This window comes from Acomys russatus, chromosome X (assembly GCF_903995435.1).
Source record: "Acomys russatus chromosome X, mAcoRus1.1, whole genome shotgun sequence".
In the NCBI taxonomy this organism is placed as follows: domain Eukaryota; kingdom Metazoa; phylum Chordata; class Mammalia; order Rodentia; family Muridae; genus Acomys; species Acomys russatus.
The window spans coordinates 32735756-32752318 of NC_067169.1; the positions used below are offsets into that span (position 1 = coordinate 32735756).

The following is a 16563-nucleotide window of genomic DNA, read 5'->3' on the forward strand; positions in this document are numbered from 1 at the left end:
ACTGGGTTTTTACCAAGGTCAGGACACCTCTGTCTCTTCTCCCCTGAAGGCTGCTCAGTGAAGCTCAGGATTGGAGGACAATGACAGAGAGGTCCTGGATCAAAACACGACTGGCTTTGCGAGAGGGAGCCCACTGCTTCTTTGTAGCATTTTAAGGTCCTTTTTATTGATCCTTGGCTGTATCACATTTTGAGTCCCAGTGAGACACCCCTTGGTGTCCTGGATGAAACCCAGAGCCTCCTGGGTTAGGTGCTAGGTGAGCATCTTACCACTGAGACATTCCCCCAGCCCAAGCTATCACATTTTATGTGTAGATTCTGGCCTCGAAGAATATGGTTGTCCAGAGCCAACCACGTACCACAGTAGACAGTGTGAAAGTGGGAAGCCAGACTTGGATATATTGTGGCCTTGATTGGTGGCACACAGTGCCTTGGCCTAGTGGGTGCCATGGTCCCTGAAAGTAACCTGTTTTCAAGGTGATGCTATGTTTGGCTGATGGCCTCTCCCTGCACCAGATCAGACACATTTGCTCAGATAGTAGTTGGAAGCCTCTGAGAAACAGCCTAGAGCCAGAGCTCTGCGGTCCAGGTTTCTGGCTCTGCAGCTGCCTGGGTGTGGCAGCTCTTCTGTAGTTGCCGGTGCTGCCATCTGCAAAACCAGGACTGGATTTACACCTTAGACCTGGCTTAGGGCAAAACTGGATTTGTCTGTAGCAGGAAACATTTGCAAGGTATTGAGTCAGGGACTGACAGTGTTAACTCTGAAGTTAGTAAGTGACTGATCTATGAAAAGCCATTCTGTGACATTGTCTCAAATCTTAAGGTCCTTTCCTTAAAGTAATTCTTTCAAACTTACCCTAGAATTCATTTGGGGAAGTACAGACCCAGTTCTGAGTCTATCAGGTGTACTCTACTCATGGAGGTGGAATCTGGAGCATAGGGGAAGCAGCAAGGAGTCACAGTTCGGAGAGAACAGGGACGTGCTGGACAGGAAACTCCTTGGAGTTCTGCCAGGCCTAAGATTTGTACTCTGGGTAGAAACAGCAGCAAATGAAAGGCTTAGCAGTAGGTGCCACTTGAGAGCCAGAAATCTAGTTTCACAGCCAGGGATATCCTTCCAGGGCCCACACCCTAAAAGTTGTTATCTGCTGCTTTCTGAACATGACAGAGCCCATAGAGTAATATTGCTTATCTCCAGTGAGCAGATGAGAAAGCCAAGGCTCCGAGTCCAAGGCTCTGAGTAGGTATGAAACACCTCCCAAGGCCCTTGAGAAGCCTAGGACAGAACTAGTAATGGGGCCTGTTTCTCTAGAGCAGCAGTTTTTAACCTGTTGTTTGTGACCCTTCTTGGGGGGTAGAATGACCATTTCATAGGGGTCACCTAATACCATTGTATAACACAGACGGTTATATTATGATTCATAACAGTAGCAAAATTATGGTTATAGAACAGCAACAAAAAGAATTCTATGGTTTGGGTGTCACCACAACAGGAACTGTATTAAAGGGTTGCAGCATTAGCAAGGTTGAGAATCACTGGTCTCGATGTTCTGATCTCTAGCTGTCTCTGCATAAAAGGCAGAAAACAGCTGAGATAGGGAGACATCCAACAGGTTCAGAGTTCACCTTGTACCTGTGATCTCTAGCTTATCTATTGTCTATTGGTTTCTCAGCTTCCCCCCATACTGCAGTGAAAGCTCAGATCTATCTTTCTCTCCAGCGTAGAAACAATGGTTGCTAACCACCACAGTGAGGAGTTTACAGGAAGGAAAGCTTCAAAAAGGGTTAAACTATGTCCCAGAGTGGTTTCAGTTCCCCAGCTTTTAAGATGTACAGTGTACCATAGACAAGTGTAGTGGATCATGCCCTTAATACCAGTGCTCCGGAGGCAAAGGTAGGTAGATAGTTAGAGGGCAGTCTAGTCTACTGAGTTGACAGATATATAGTGAGACCTTGTCTTTTAAAAAAAAGAAAAACAAACAAAACATTTACTGTATTCTAGTGTTCCTGGTGACTGTGATTACAAAAGGCTTCATTTCAAAAGAAGCAGAGAAGGGGTCCATTTTGGGGAACACTCTAGATGGTGCAGTGGAAGATAGCTAGGAAGGGAGACTTCTCCCTTCTGTGACTTGACTATTCTGAGGGCCCAGACTTTCCTTCCCTCTAGCCACCAAAAGCAAACCTTCACATCCCGTGATGTTGTTGCTTATCTGTTTTACTTTGTATTTTGAAAGAATCCGTTCTTATAGGGAAAGTGTGAGAATAATACAAGGGACTCCTTACACCTTTATGTAAGGCATTGGTCATTAACAGCTTCCTTCTTCTCCGACTCCCTCTCTTCCCCACCTTTCTTTCTTCTCTTCCATTCCACCTTCTCTTCCCTCCTGTTCCCTTCTCCACCCTCTCTACATACAGCTTTTCACTCAGGTGTGTTCACAATATATTCTTATATGTGTGTGCATGTTTCTGTTTTAGAGTAGTCTGTGTCATCAAACTTCCTTCACCCTCTACATAGCCACATGCACATGTTAACTGTAGAAAAATGTATTAGTATGTTTCATTGATCCATAGGCTATACTCTACTTGTGTCCTGATAATGCCCTTACTAGCAAGCTTTGCACAATTCACAAGCTAAATCTGGATCCCATGTTACCTTTAGTTTTCTGCCTCTTTTGCCTGTCTTTAATCCAGAGCTGAGCCCACGTAAGGCATTGTTATTCTTCTAGGATTGCCATTTTTGAAGAATGCTCATCAATTCTTGTATAGAATCTCTTAACTTTGATTTCTCTTGTGTGTCCTTATGCTCTCCTTAAAGTCTACACATTTTTTACTGAAACACTATGTATATGGTTCATCTTGTACCTCTCCAGAAAAACATTAGCAGAAACATGTGTCTATTTGTCCATCTTGTTAAGGTCAAATTTGAGCACTTAGTTGATGTATTATCTGTGTAGTCATTTATCCCATCGATAACCACCACATGTTTTTTTGTTAATAACACACACATATAATTTTGGCATTATGTAAATATATGATGCCTCATTGAATTCTCTTCATTTAGTTTAAGCATTCATTGATGGTTCTTGTCTGAAGAATGATTTGTTATAATGCCTTCATCTTCATCCCTTCTGTGTTTGTTAGCCCTAGATAATCTTTGCCAAGATTAGTAGGTTAGCTTGTGGAGAGGGAAGGTCCTGATTCCTCCTGGTGTGTTGGGGGTGTATATTTGAACACAGGCAACTCATTCTGGAAACACTTTTTGTTTACCAGATGACTTTTAACCAGCCTTTTAAATGCTCTACAACAAAGGGAGAAGTTGGTTGTGTATGTTATAATTTACTTTTGTGGCATCTTCTGGAAAATTGCACCTGGATCATTTACACAATGTTGCTCAACAGAAACTTGCTTATAATGATAATAATCATACCTTCCTAGCATCTAATCCCTCCTCCAAGGAAGAGGAAGAAGTTAGAAAGATGCAAGGGACTCTGAGAAGGATAGTTGGACTGAAAGGAACAACTAACTATGGGAAGCAGCCAAGTTAAGTAAAACGTGAATTCCCAAGAGTGTTCCAAAATGCTTGTGTGGGAGTTCTTTTTGGAAGGTTGAAGTAGGAAATTCGTTGAAACTTAAAAAAAATATTTTTAATTCAAAATGAATCCTTCAGCAGATGAGATGGTTGAGTGGGTAAAAGCTCTTACCCTGCAAGCTTGATGATCCAGGTTCAATCATCCAGGACCCCAAGGTCAAAGGAGAGAGCTGAATCCTGAACATTGTCTTCTGACTTCACAAGTACACCACAGCATGGGCATGTATATACCCCCAAACACACACACACACACACACACACACACACACACACACACAGACACATTGCACACACGTGCACGTGCACACACACACACGCACACATGCACGCTCATGCACATGAACACATGTTTGTGTACACAGAAGCACACACATATATGGGGAGGGGGGAAGAGAGATATAAAAGAAAGTTAAAAAAAAAGACCCATAACCATTTTCCAGCTTGTTCATGCTTGTCTATTTCTTATAAACATTTACTGACAATTTTTTTTTCTGGAAAGGGTTTTTGCAGGGTGGTGGTAGGAGCTTCTGATTATTGTTTCAAATTCCTGACAGCCCACAGTAGGAACAAAGGAGTGATGAGGAATGCTTGGGAGATTTCTCAGCTGTTATATATTGTCCTTTCTCTGTTTGATAAGATTTTCAATAAGGTAACTGTTTTGATCAAAGCTGTTTTTAGAAAACAATGCAAGTGGTCATGAAAGGAAAAACATGCTGTGGTGTTTTTTTTTTTTTTTTTCATGAAGCCTGCAAATGGACAAATACCAGTTCTTCTGTGATGAGTGAGTTAGAGTCATGCATCGCTACCTTCCTTAGATGTGTCTGTGTCTATAAGACAGAAAGAAAAGGGAAAGAGAAATGAAGTATATGGCTGAATACTTTCAGGAATTGCACAGTGGACTTCTTAGAGAATCAAGAGACATGGGAAAGAAAAGGCGGAACTCATGCTCTGAATGTTACACCTTTTGTGGGGGAACGAACAAGCCCAAAACTTTGAGGCTGAAAGCAACACGGATATATCTAGTCTTTAGTCTCACTGGGTGGCTGATTGAATCTGAGCGATGTCAGGCCACTCTTGGCTGGGCTTGCTCATATGTCCAGAGGCAGCCATTGGAGCAGTCAGCAATGAACTGATCACAATGGTATGTTACTCCTGGAGATGTCTTCTTATTTTCCAGCGAGCTGGTCTGACCTCTGACCTACTCTGTGTGGTGGTCACAGGATTTCAAGCATGTGAGGAGAAGGGTGCAAAGACTTCAGACACTCAGGGTGAAAACTCTGGCTGGCATCACGTCTGCTCCATCATGGTGGCCAAAGCAAGTCACTGGAGCAAACCCAAATGAAAGGACTTGGGGAACAGACTCTATTTTGGCAGGAGGACCTGCATGGTCTCATGTCAAAGGGACAGAGATTCCAAGAGGGGCATTTTGATTGGGATCATTTTTATAACTTGGCGTAGAGACTAACTAAACATGTATCTGGTTAGTATCTTTACCCCCACTTTTGGTATGGAAGAATAAGTAGAGGAGAAGAAAATTGGCACACATAATTCTCATTGCAGAAGTTACAAGAGTCCAGCCTGGATTTTGTGAGCTAATCTATATAAATTCCTTTGAGCCAGCTCTATGTAGTTGGTGCTGTTCATATCACATGTGAGTATGCCACACTGAGGTCTCCAACCTTACTTAGAAGTGAAGCTGAATATAAACTTGACAGGAAAATGAAGAAAGGTTGCACAAAACAGCTCATGAAGTAAAGGTTTTTCCATAAGCTATCCTGGATAAAGCCCATCTGGAGTGCCATGATCAGCCATTTTCCCTTTAGGAGCCAAAGGTTGGAAGATGTGTCCAAGTTTACCTTCTCTGACTAGTTCACCTTGTTGGGCTTGTTTCTGAGGTTAGATCACACCTTGGTTGGTTATTGCTATGGCAGAGTCTGTAATGAAGAGGGTACCAAGGGGTGAAGATTTTTATTTTCTTAAGACTTCTTTGCTTATTTACCTAGGCTTTATTAAATGCATCAAAATCCCGGAGGCAGTTTTGCTGCATCTTTTGTTGTGTGATGAAAACAACACTTATCTTTCCTGAGGCTGACTGGCCTCCTGGATGATAAATGAAGAGAAGGCCCTGCCAGGGTCCCTAAGTAAGCCCCTTCAAGGCACTTCAAGGGACCTGGCCAGGGCCAAGTGTCCTTAAGTATTTTGTCAAACCTGCTGGCTGGAAACTTCCTCAGCCTTTTCCTATCTATATTTCTGTGTCTCCTTTCATTTTACTTTGTCATCTGTGTATGACTCCCCTTTCCCTTTTTTGTGCAAAACCACTCTGGAATTGGGATCAATAAATGCCAAATTGCTTGTAAGTACATTCTAGATTATAGAAGAATTCTCTGGGGATTATAAAGGGACAGGAGAGGGAGAGAGAGAGAGAGAGAGAGAGAGAGAGAGAGAGAGAGAGAGAGAGAGAGAGAGAGAGAGAGAGAGAGAGAACTCCCTTTTGTTTTACTCACTTTGAGGCTCCTACTTGTTGACAACAAGTTTTGTTAGTCTTTAAGTTTAAGGAAAAGAACATTCAGGGTTGGCATTTTTTTCTCCCCCTGCTTTGAATTCTTAAAGTCAGTTTGATAAGATATCTGAGAAACCACAAGACGCTCCCTTTTTAATAGGCTTCACTGCCCCTTTGGCCTCCTTATAAACGCCGTCATCCTTCAAAGAGACCCATAATCATGAGAAGTTCTTGGTGTAGACCACTCCACCCACTGGGCTTATCTGCAAGCTGAATTTGATGTTGCTGGTAGGAGCTTGTGACATGTCCCTTCTCTCTGAGCTTCTGTTCTTGAGTCTCTATTAGTTTCTCCTTTTCATTCTCAATCTGAGCCCCTGGTTAACTGGAGCTTGGTGACTTGTTCTCCTGTTTTCTCTTGTTTCTGGTGGCTTTGTCTATGGCAAGGTTGGGAAGGAGTGATACTGCTTCCACCTGCAGGGAGCATGCTCTAATGTCTGGAGACATTTTTTGATTGACACCATCAGGGTAGAGGCCATCTAGGACAGAGAGCCAGGGATGTTGCTAAATATCCTACAGTGTCTAGGACAGTACCAAATGTGGCCAGCAAGTGCCACTGTGGCAAGCCCTTGAACTGGAAACATACCTTCTGGTGGGATGCTTCCACTTTCCACATGGTTTCTCCCTTCATCTTCTATGTCTAGCATTGGTTATATAACTCTGTCTTTAAGCAAGTAAATCCACAGAAGGAGAGAGGTTTTTTTTTAAATAAGTATGCTTCTGATCCTCAAATATATGAGTTTACATGGAGAGCTGGGCCATGTCCACATGAGAAATAGTCATAGATTCCCTAGTCTGGTTTGCTTTTGGTGATAGCCATTCCAGCCTTACTCATGGAGAGACTTCCTGGTAGTTCATGACTCTCCTCTAAGAAATGAACTATCTCTGAGAGTGTTGACTCTTCTGAATAGTTTGATTATGTGGCTTCTAGGTAGGACTGCTGGGTTCAAAAGAAGGGAAAAAATTTAAAACATGCATACTCTAAATAACCCCCTATAAATATTCCTCTGGGGAATGCTTCATCTTTTAGATATTTATAAATACATGGTCTCCTTAGAATGTTTCAGATATTTCATTTTCCACTATCATTCTTTATAAGCAAAGGACTCTGTCACTAACACCAGATTGCTAGCTAAGCAAAGTCTGGGGAGTGATGACTGCCTGTTTTCTGTGTAACTGCAAAGTGCCAGGCCTGAGACACTGAGCTGCAGGAATGTTGCTTGCAAGATGTCCATTTTAAGGCATCTCCTTGTGGTTTTACCAGCTTTCTTCTCAGGATTGTTTGACTTAACATGAACACTGTCTTTGAGTATCTTTTGTATTAGAAATGTCATAGGGAGCACAGAAAACAGTCTCAGTCTGTCTGGAGTTGACATGCCAGAGAGCCAGACATTACAAAATAAAGCTAAGAAAGATGTAGGAAAGCTAAGAGAAGGGAAGGTGTTGGGAGGTAAACAATATAATATCATGGAGAGGTTATAAATAAGAACTTTTAAGTGATACTTTCCAAAAGACCAAATGAGACAGAGAAGCTAGTCCAAGGCCGTCTGGGAGAGAGCAATCCAGGCATACTGAAGAACAAGAGCAAAGGTCCTGAGGCAAAAAGTGCTTGGTGAGTTATAGGAATTGAAAGGAGGTTGAAGGAGTGATAAGCCAGGGTCAAACTTCAGGAGACAATGGAGGAGAGGTGAAGAGCTGGGGGTAGCCATCACATCATGACAAGAACTTGTGTGTTGACCGCAAGACTGACCTATGGTAGGGCGGGAAGAAGACAAACATGTGTGCTATGCATCTCTACCAGACCACTCTGGAAACATGGAAGGACTTTAGGGAACAAGGGCTGATTCAGGAGTCAGCGAGATCATCAATAGCCTGTGAGAGTGTTGCTGTTGGCTTGGACTTGCCCAACCTTCCGCTCTATCTCCAGTGAAATCCCTTAGTGATGGCTCCCTCCAGATAAAGGAAGTGAGGAAGATAGAGTTTTCCTTTGCTGTCTGGGCAGTTGTTTTCCATTCCATCCAGGAAAAAAAATCCTCAGAGCCATCCCAAATGTGGAAAGGGGGCTATCTATGTTCTAGAGCTGGAAAAGCAAGAACCTCAACAGTGTCTGTGTTCTTGGAAGGGCTAGGGCTGAATTAAGGCATTGAAAGTGCTCCTCTCTCTCTCTCCTTCTCCTCCTCTCTCTCCCTCCTTCTTTACCCATCCTTTCAAATTCACACCACTGCTTCACTCATGGCCACTTCTACAGTGACAACTTTGCTATCCAACATGTCGCCTCATCTCATCCCTGACCAACTATTCTTCTTGAAATCATACTTTAATGGTGGAGATTTCCTTCCTTCCTTCCTTCCTTCCTTCCTTCCTTCCTTCCTTCCTTCCTTCCTTCCTTCCTCTCTCCCTCTCTCCCTCCCTCTCTCCACCCATCTCCACCCTCTCCCTTTCATCCCAAGCACATCAGCAGTAGGAAAGCAGCACAGCTTGATTTCTGAAGTCCATCAGCTACTGCGAGCTGTTTGTCAGAAAGGGTGCTATGTAAGCTGAAATGCTGCTCCAATTTTCACATTATCCTTTCCTGCTGCTTGTTGAGTTATTTAATTAGAAGCCGTCGTATTTTCTAGGGAAAACACTTTGAACAGCAGGCCTGATTTATCTGGGAACAGATGCCTTTATTATGTGTCAAAGAGCTAAAAAAAATTCACTAGTAAGATGTCAGTGTGTGCATATGTGTATGAAAAGAGGAAAGCACATGCAGGTATACAAAGAGTGATCAAACGAGAAACTCAGAGGGTTTGGGAAACAAGGAGGTGGCAGATGCAGCAAATGATTTGCTTTCTGCTCAGGAGTGTGTGTATGCTTCAGTTGACTCCAGTTTGGCTCACACTGCAATGCCTTTAGTGTCACTGAAACTGGCAGAGAGAGCTGACATGTTGTTTTTCTAGGGAAAAAATTGCTCTCCCCCCACACTCACAGTACAGACAACAGCATAAAACAGGAACAAGACTGAGGCGCCCAGAGTCCACAGAGAATTATTTATTCAACTCTTGCCATTTTGCACATTTTCAAAACATAAAAACAAAACAAAACAAAAGCCAGGAAAATCAGTTTTCTGTAGCTCTTAAAAAGCATGAAGGGACATTCAGGGTTCAGTTGATCCCTGGAGAAAGATTTGAAGTCTCGTTCTTTGGAGGCTTCATGTTTAGGATGACGCCGTGGAGTTCCCTGGCAGCGATGTAGACTAAACCCTGCTGCAGCCTGTTCTCTGTCATTGGCTGTTTGTTTTTCACTTTGGTGCCTATGTTGATGTATGTCTTTCACTCGGCTTTGACTCTTTGCAGGGATGTGTTGCTGCCTGGTGTGCGGCTCTTCTGTGGCAGTCAAAGGGACTTCTTTTCCCCTTCTTCTGCTTTTGGGCCACAGAGAGTAAAAAGTGAAGAAATTTCACTTGCAGTGACTCTCTACTCAAGCTCATAAGCCTCCTCTAAACAGAGCTAATCACTTTACTAATAGAGTAGCACGCAGAGCACTGCCAGGCTAACACCTGCAGTGCTGCTGCCTGGATTCAAGTCTCCTCTGCTTTTGCAGCCAGGTCTTCAGGTGGAGGGAGCTGACTTTTTATCTAGTAACTAGGTTTCCTAGCTCTGCCAGGCAAGATACCCATGCCAAGCTTTAGCATAGAAAAATGCTGAAGAAGCAAGCCGTATCTCAGTTTCTGAAGAAATGATTTTTTGCTCTTTTGTCAAGCACTACTGACTTTTCCCCCGACTAATGAGCAGCTGACTAGTCCCTTTATTTCTCAGAATGAACAAAGTAGAGGGTTCAGACACTTGCTCCTCAATGGGTAGTCTTTAGCCTGGAGTATGACTCCCCAGGGAGCACATTAGAAATGCAGAATCAGGGCTGGACCGCTGCTCTAATGAACCTGAACTTGGGTTTGCTCTTTGGCATCACCCCCAGATTACACACACACACACACACACACACACACACACACACACACACACACACACACACACACACACACAGTGCTTCCAAAGCCCTCATCCAGTGCAGCAATGATTTGCGAAACTTGAGAGTGCATCAGGAAGATTGTTTTGAAAAGTTAGTTAAGATAGATTGCTGGCCTCTACTCTGCAAGTTTCCAGGTACATGGATACTGGGGATTGGCCTAGAACTCTGCATCTCTGGCAAGTCCTCCCATAATACTGGTGTTGTGTGGGTCAATGCGTTGAGAATCCCTGTTCCTGTCTGCGGTGCTCCTTTCCTTTCTCTGTGTAAAACTTCCCCACAAGCCAAACTCCCTTTATGCTTTTGTCCCAATATGTTCACCATTTGCACCTCTTCCCTTTGGAGGGACCTAGTTCCCCTTCCTTAAGAGTTTCTCCCACTTACCTTACTGTGATTCCAAACTCCCACCTACCTTTCTTGACCTTTCCATTGTGTTCAGAAGCTTGGCAGCTCTGGTCCAGCTGCCCCTGGTACTCCCAGGTTGATCACAAAAACTTCCCCTCAGTGGTCTCTCTCTCTCTTTCTCCCTCACACACACATTTAACCTATTCCTTCTCAGGCATCCTTCAGTCTTCTTCTTCCTTCTACCTGGACCATGACCTTTGTGGTCCAAGCCTCCATCTTTCATCCATAGGTAGCCTCAAAATAGCTTCTTTATGGCATCTCTTGACTTTTTAATTTTATTACTTATTAGTTTTGTTCTTGTCTGTTGTGTATATTATGTGTGTACATAATGTGCATATCCTATGGTGTATATGTGGAGTGTACTCTCTCCTTCCAGCTTTCTGTGGGTTCTGAGGATTACTAGGCCTATGAAGCATAGTCTTTTATCTGTTGAGCTGTCTCACTGCCCCCTCTCTTGACTTTGTTCAGACTCACACACCATCCAGGCAGAGTGACCTTTTCAGGTTGCTTCATCATTTCCTTCTCCCTTTCACTCATTGACTTCCACAGACAATCCTGAATATGGTTCTAAAGGCAGCTTGGCTATCCTGCCAGGGCCTCTAGCATCCTTTCTGCTGCACACCCATAGTTCTGTATCCCAGGTACTCCGGTCCCCTTTCAAGCATCTGCTTGAACTAAGACACTTCCCAGGACCACTTCACTTCCTTAGTACCTCAACAGCCTTCCAATTGCTCACTGAGTTTCCCTAGAGAGCAGTGCCCTGACCCTCCCTTGTGTGAAGTTTCTTTGTTGTTGATCTGTTCTTATTCCCATAGTCCTCTAGCTCTTTGTAGTTACACATTCAAAGTGTGACAACTAGATCAATGTTTGTCTATCTTCCTTGACTACAAAATTTGCAAGGGCCTGATTCATTTGTGTTAGCATTTTAACAGGAAATGTGTGTGTGTGTGTGTGTGTGTGTGTGTGTGTGTGTGTGTGTGTGTGTGTGTGTGATCTGTATCTGTCTCTGTCTCTGCCTCTCTCTGTTGGGGGTTGGGATGGGGGGCTGGGGGTGTAGTAAGGGCAGTTATGTGCACCTGAATGTAGCTTCCCATGGAGGCCAGAAGAGGACTTTATATCCCCTCGAACTAGATAAAGGTGGTTATGAGTTACCTGAAATGGGTTCTGGCCACTAAACTCTGCTTTTCTAGCAGAGTACCAGTCTTAGCAACTGAGCCATCTCTCCTGTCTCTGATTCATTTCTAAAGATCTCTGGAGCTCCAGGAGCTGGAATTTAGAATTGACATAATAAATATTTGTTGATGAAACTGGTAGGATCCCTTGGAATTCTGTGCCATAATGCACAAACCAACAAGACCCAGGCAGAGAGAATGTGGAGAACTAAACATCTCCTAAAATATGATCCCAGAAAATGACCCCCTTCTAAAGCTTTAGCAACTACTTTAAAAATGTCTTAAATATATAAGAATTTGACTCCAAGTTGTCTGGATAATTAGGAGCACGAATTGGCCCTGGAGGTCAGGAAGGCTGCTTTACTCTGGGTTTAATTAGGGCAAGAGGAAGGAAGCCATTTCTATGTAAATGAATCAATCCAGTGACCCACACTTCTTCAGCCTTGAAAATATGGCAAGCTCCAGATCTGAGCCCTAGGAAGCATTGATGCATGATGCAGCACCTGCATTGAAGGGAAGAGGGGGGCAAGTGACAGACTCCCAGAAAGTTTAATTGAATTCAGTAGCAGTGCAGACAATGGCACCAAAAGTGTGCTCTGAGTTTAACAGAAACCTTTCCTTACTGTGTGTTTTGAAGCCTTCCTCCTGTTTAAAGACAGAGTGAGTTCTAGACATGAGACAACAACTTGATACCTCCTCTACAAAGCCTCTTCGAGGTGAGGGTTAGATCTTGGGTCTTCTGTGAAATGCCAGCATTGTAGCAGAAGAGCTCAGGCCAGAGAATGGGGCTGGGGCTGGGAGTCTGGGGAAAACAAATTGCTAACCTGAGTTCAAACCCAAACTCAGTTACTGAACAGCAACTTAGGCCCCTGTTCATATGTTCCCTGATCCTCTGTTTTTTCATCCATGAAATGATCACAACAGCGCTTGCCTAGATGGCATGAGAAAGAGTAAAGTAAATGGCATACAGTGCACTCCACATGGTGCCCTTAATGTGGAAATGCTGGATTTATTGTTATGGTGTATATTGAGTCTGCAGAGTGGTAACTACCAAAGACATACATGCAATTTTCTATAATGAGCAACAACAACAACTATCATTTTAAAAAAAGCAAAAAGGCATATGAAGTTACTCATGGCCAGAAGCAGAGTGCAGGGATTATCAGAAACATGGGGGAAGATCAGAGCTCTTTCAAAGGTGAAGGTCATTCATATCAGGCTATGCAGAATCTTTTCCAGTGTGTGCAGCTTGACTCTAAGTTCTCCACATACTTTTCAGCAATTCTATTTTTTTTGTAACATAACTTGCTGTTATTTAAAGGCATAAGATTAAAAATTCTTCTAAAGCAATTAGAAAGCCCTGACTTTCGAGGGCTGTGCACATGGTATGAACAAGTATGGTGGTCACAGACACTACCTTTGGTCTAGTGAACTGGGTTTGCATCCGGGTGCAACCCCTTAGGTGCTGTGACCTTCAGCGGATCCTATGTCTTCTTCAGTCTCTGTATTGTGACCTATACTAGAGAGAAATGTCCATGCTGACGGCTGTTTCAAAGAGTACCAGAACTAAGTACAGAACGTCTGATAGTATAGACAACACAATGTTAGTTTCCTTTCTCCCTTTCTTTTCCCACTAACTTGTGTTTTTCTGAGTAAAAGTCTTTTCGGCACTTAATAGAATTAATTACAAAACCAATAAAGAGTCTATATTTTACTCTTTTCTCCCTTTGATGGTGAGTTCTTTCACCTACTGAGGGACATGAGAGCCTTTTTTTTGACTGTATAGGCTAAAAGTGTGTGTGTGTGTGTGTGTGTGTGTGTGTGTGTGTGTGTGTGTGTGTGTCTACCCTTATGTTGATACCCTTTTCCCAGAATGCATTAATAATGTCTTAGCACAGTGGTTCTCAACCTTCCTAATGAAGCCACCCTTTACTACAGTTCTTCATGTTGTGCTGACCCTCAACCATACAATTATTTCTCTGCTATTTCATAACTGTAATTTTCCATTGTTATGAATCGTAACATAAATATCTGATATGCAGGACATCTAAAATATGCTCCCCACCAAGGCGGCTGAGACCCACAGGTTGAGAACCAGTGCTTTAGCAACTAATGGGTCTTTGGAAGGAATTCATATAATTGGGACCATCAGCTGACTTCCTGAGCACAAAATTGTCTGTTTTTATGACAGATCATTACAGAATGCCTCCCCATGAATGTTTTTAGCCACTGAGGCCAGAATGCCTCGTGCTTCTTCAGATATAGACTTCTAGGAGATGAGACTGTCTTTCTATTCTCCCTGGCTTATGGCTATTGCTGTCCACCCTGCATTGACTATCCAGCCTAAGTAGAAACTTTAGTGGCCTTTGGTAGATTTTCGAGATTCTGCATCTGTCCTTTTTGGAGAAGAACCAGATCTGGTAAAGCAGCAATCACTTCAAAGATAGAAATACAAAGCATAGACATGGTGTTAGCAGCCCCATAACTGGCAACACTCCAGGGCCTGTGGCTTCATGAGAGACAGTTGGCCAAAGCTGCTTTGGGGGCCCAGAATTCAGTTGAACAAACTGTTTCTAAACATAAAGGCAACTGTTTAGAAAATGATTTCCAACAATTTCCACAAGCTCCAGTTTTTTGATTCATGAACTAAATAACTGACTAGACACTGTTCGCTTTTGGAGCTTTGCAACTTGAGCAGAAAAAAAGCAAAGGGTGCCTATCCACCTTGTCCAGTGCTCCCCACTTCAAGTAGCTGCAATTTTTCTGCCTGAAGGCTTTCTCTTACTCTGCAAGCAGAGCGGGCTAAATGCACCTAGGAGTTAGTGTTCTTAGGAGCAGTTTTCACTCAGTGAAGGACCTAAGTTGGAGCATCAATACCTTAGATCCCTTGGTCCTCAGGTGGAATGACTCTAGCTTGTGTTTTTCTCTCAAAGGATTCTCCAACAGGATTGGACCTTAGCTGCCCATGAAGGAAACCTGTTTGATGATCTATACGTTATGGCTCCCTTCTCTAGCTCACTTCTGCACTGTCACTGCCATGCTTCCTGGAATCATATACCAAACAATATACTAGTTGTATTGACTCTTCATACTGGCAATGGCTTTGAAGGAAATCCATTCTAAGACAACAAACAATTCAGTGTCCTTTAAAAAAATCAATAATGTGATTCATAGAAGTACAATATAAAAGATGAGTTACCACTATCTCTGATCTTGGGAAATTCTTTTGATTTCTTATGATCTCTCTCTCTCTCTCTCTCTCTCTCTCTCTCTCTCTCTCTCTCTCTCTCTCTCTCTCTCTCTCTCTCTCTCCCTCTTCCCCCCTCAATAAAAATGAGGTGCATGGGCTCCTTCAAGTGGCATATTATGAATTCTATGGGTTGGACAGTGATTTGGTCCCTGGGATAAAATGGACATTCCAAGCCATCTGGCACTTGTAGATATACCCACTAAAACCAGTTGAAGATGCCCTTCCCTCATAACGGTAACAACTAAAAAAACTTGATAGCTGTAAATATATTCAGGAGGCAAACCTCTCTGATTGATAATTGGTAACAAATTGCTTGCGAAGTCCATTCCAATCCTGACATTTCAAGATTAGTTTATTGATCAAGAGCTTCAGATGTAGAGCAACACTTACTTAGTTTTAGGGGCACTGTTGAGAGGTGACACTTGATTGTATAATGTCAGAAACAACCACTGACTTTCTTCTTTTTTCTAAAAGATTGAAAAAAAGAACATTTCCTTCTACTTGGTCAAGTTTGTCCTTCATTCTTTTGACAGGGCTTCTCTAGATTAACGATGGAGTTTAGAGTTTGCATTCAGACATATGTATGCTTTGAAAGTAACTGTTGTTTCCGAGAGCAAGCTCCTCCCCCAGTAACACAGTTTCTGGTTATCTTCTCTGTGTAAGTATAAAGGGAAAGGAAAGCTTCTGGAACATCCGATTTGTCCTAAGCAGAGTCTGTTTTGTGACTTACTTCTGAGTCTTTTGTTGTTCTGATAATGGGGTGACTTGAAACAACCATCATTTTTCTTTTGTTTCGTGTGGGAAAAGTTCAAAGAATTTGACAATTTGCTTTCTTTTCTTGGAAAAAGAAAAGAAACCTGGAGGTAGGTTTTCATGTGGGAAAGGTTTGTCTCATTTACGCCACACACCTAATGGCTGTCTTGAAAGTAGCAAACTCCCTGTCAATGTGGCTGTCTTAATGAATCAAGACACTCACTGCATAAAACCTCTCAGAAGGGTCCTTTGCAGATTATTTTTCTCATTATTCCCAAAAGATACTTGGAGATCATGATAGCATGCTTCTTCGGTATTTGATGAGCTTAATTTTTCCAGGAAGGAAAGTTTAAGTGAATTTTGAGCCTGATTTTCCAGAAGGTGATCAAATGAGGGAGGTAAAGCTAAATATGAGTCATAATCTTCTTGAAATAGCAGTGAAGACTTGCCAGATAGAAAGTAAAGCAGAAACTTTTTTTGTCATGTCTAAGCAAGACCCACAACAAGAAGAAATGGGATGTGTTTGTCTCTTCTTTCCAGCACGATTGTGACATTGGCTTTGAAGTAGAGTTTCCAGGAGACATTTTGCACGTTCTGTTTGAGCTTTGGAACAAGAAAAGCTGACTAGCTTAGTACTATGAGATCCATCCTAAGGAGACCGGGCCTTTATGTTAACATTCGATTCCGTGAATAAAGAACAGTGAAATGGCTATAATGACAGGTTTAAACTAGGGCAATACACCTAGAAGAAGATAGCATCTCTTTGCATGAAGAAAAGTAAAGTGAATTAGAAATAACACAGCTAAATAATACTGAGTAATATCCACCCCCTA

The 16563-nt window shown here is 42.7% G+C and overlaps 1 protein-coding gene across 2 annotated transcripts in view; it reads left to right on the plus strand.

Moving 5' to 3' along the window:
- Nhs (NHS actin remodeling regulator) overlaps positions 1 to 16563 on the plus strand; it is a 328579-nt gene that overhangs the window by 141683 nt on the left and 170333 nt on the right. The window lies entirely within an intron of this gene.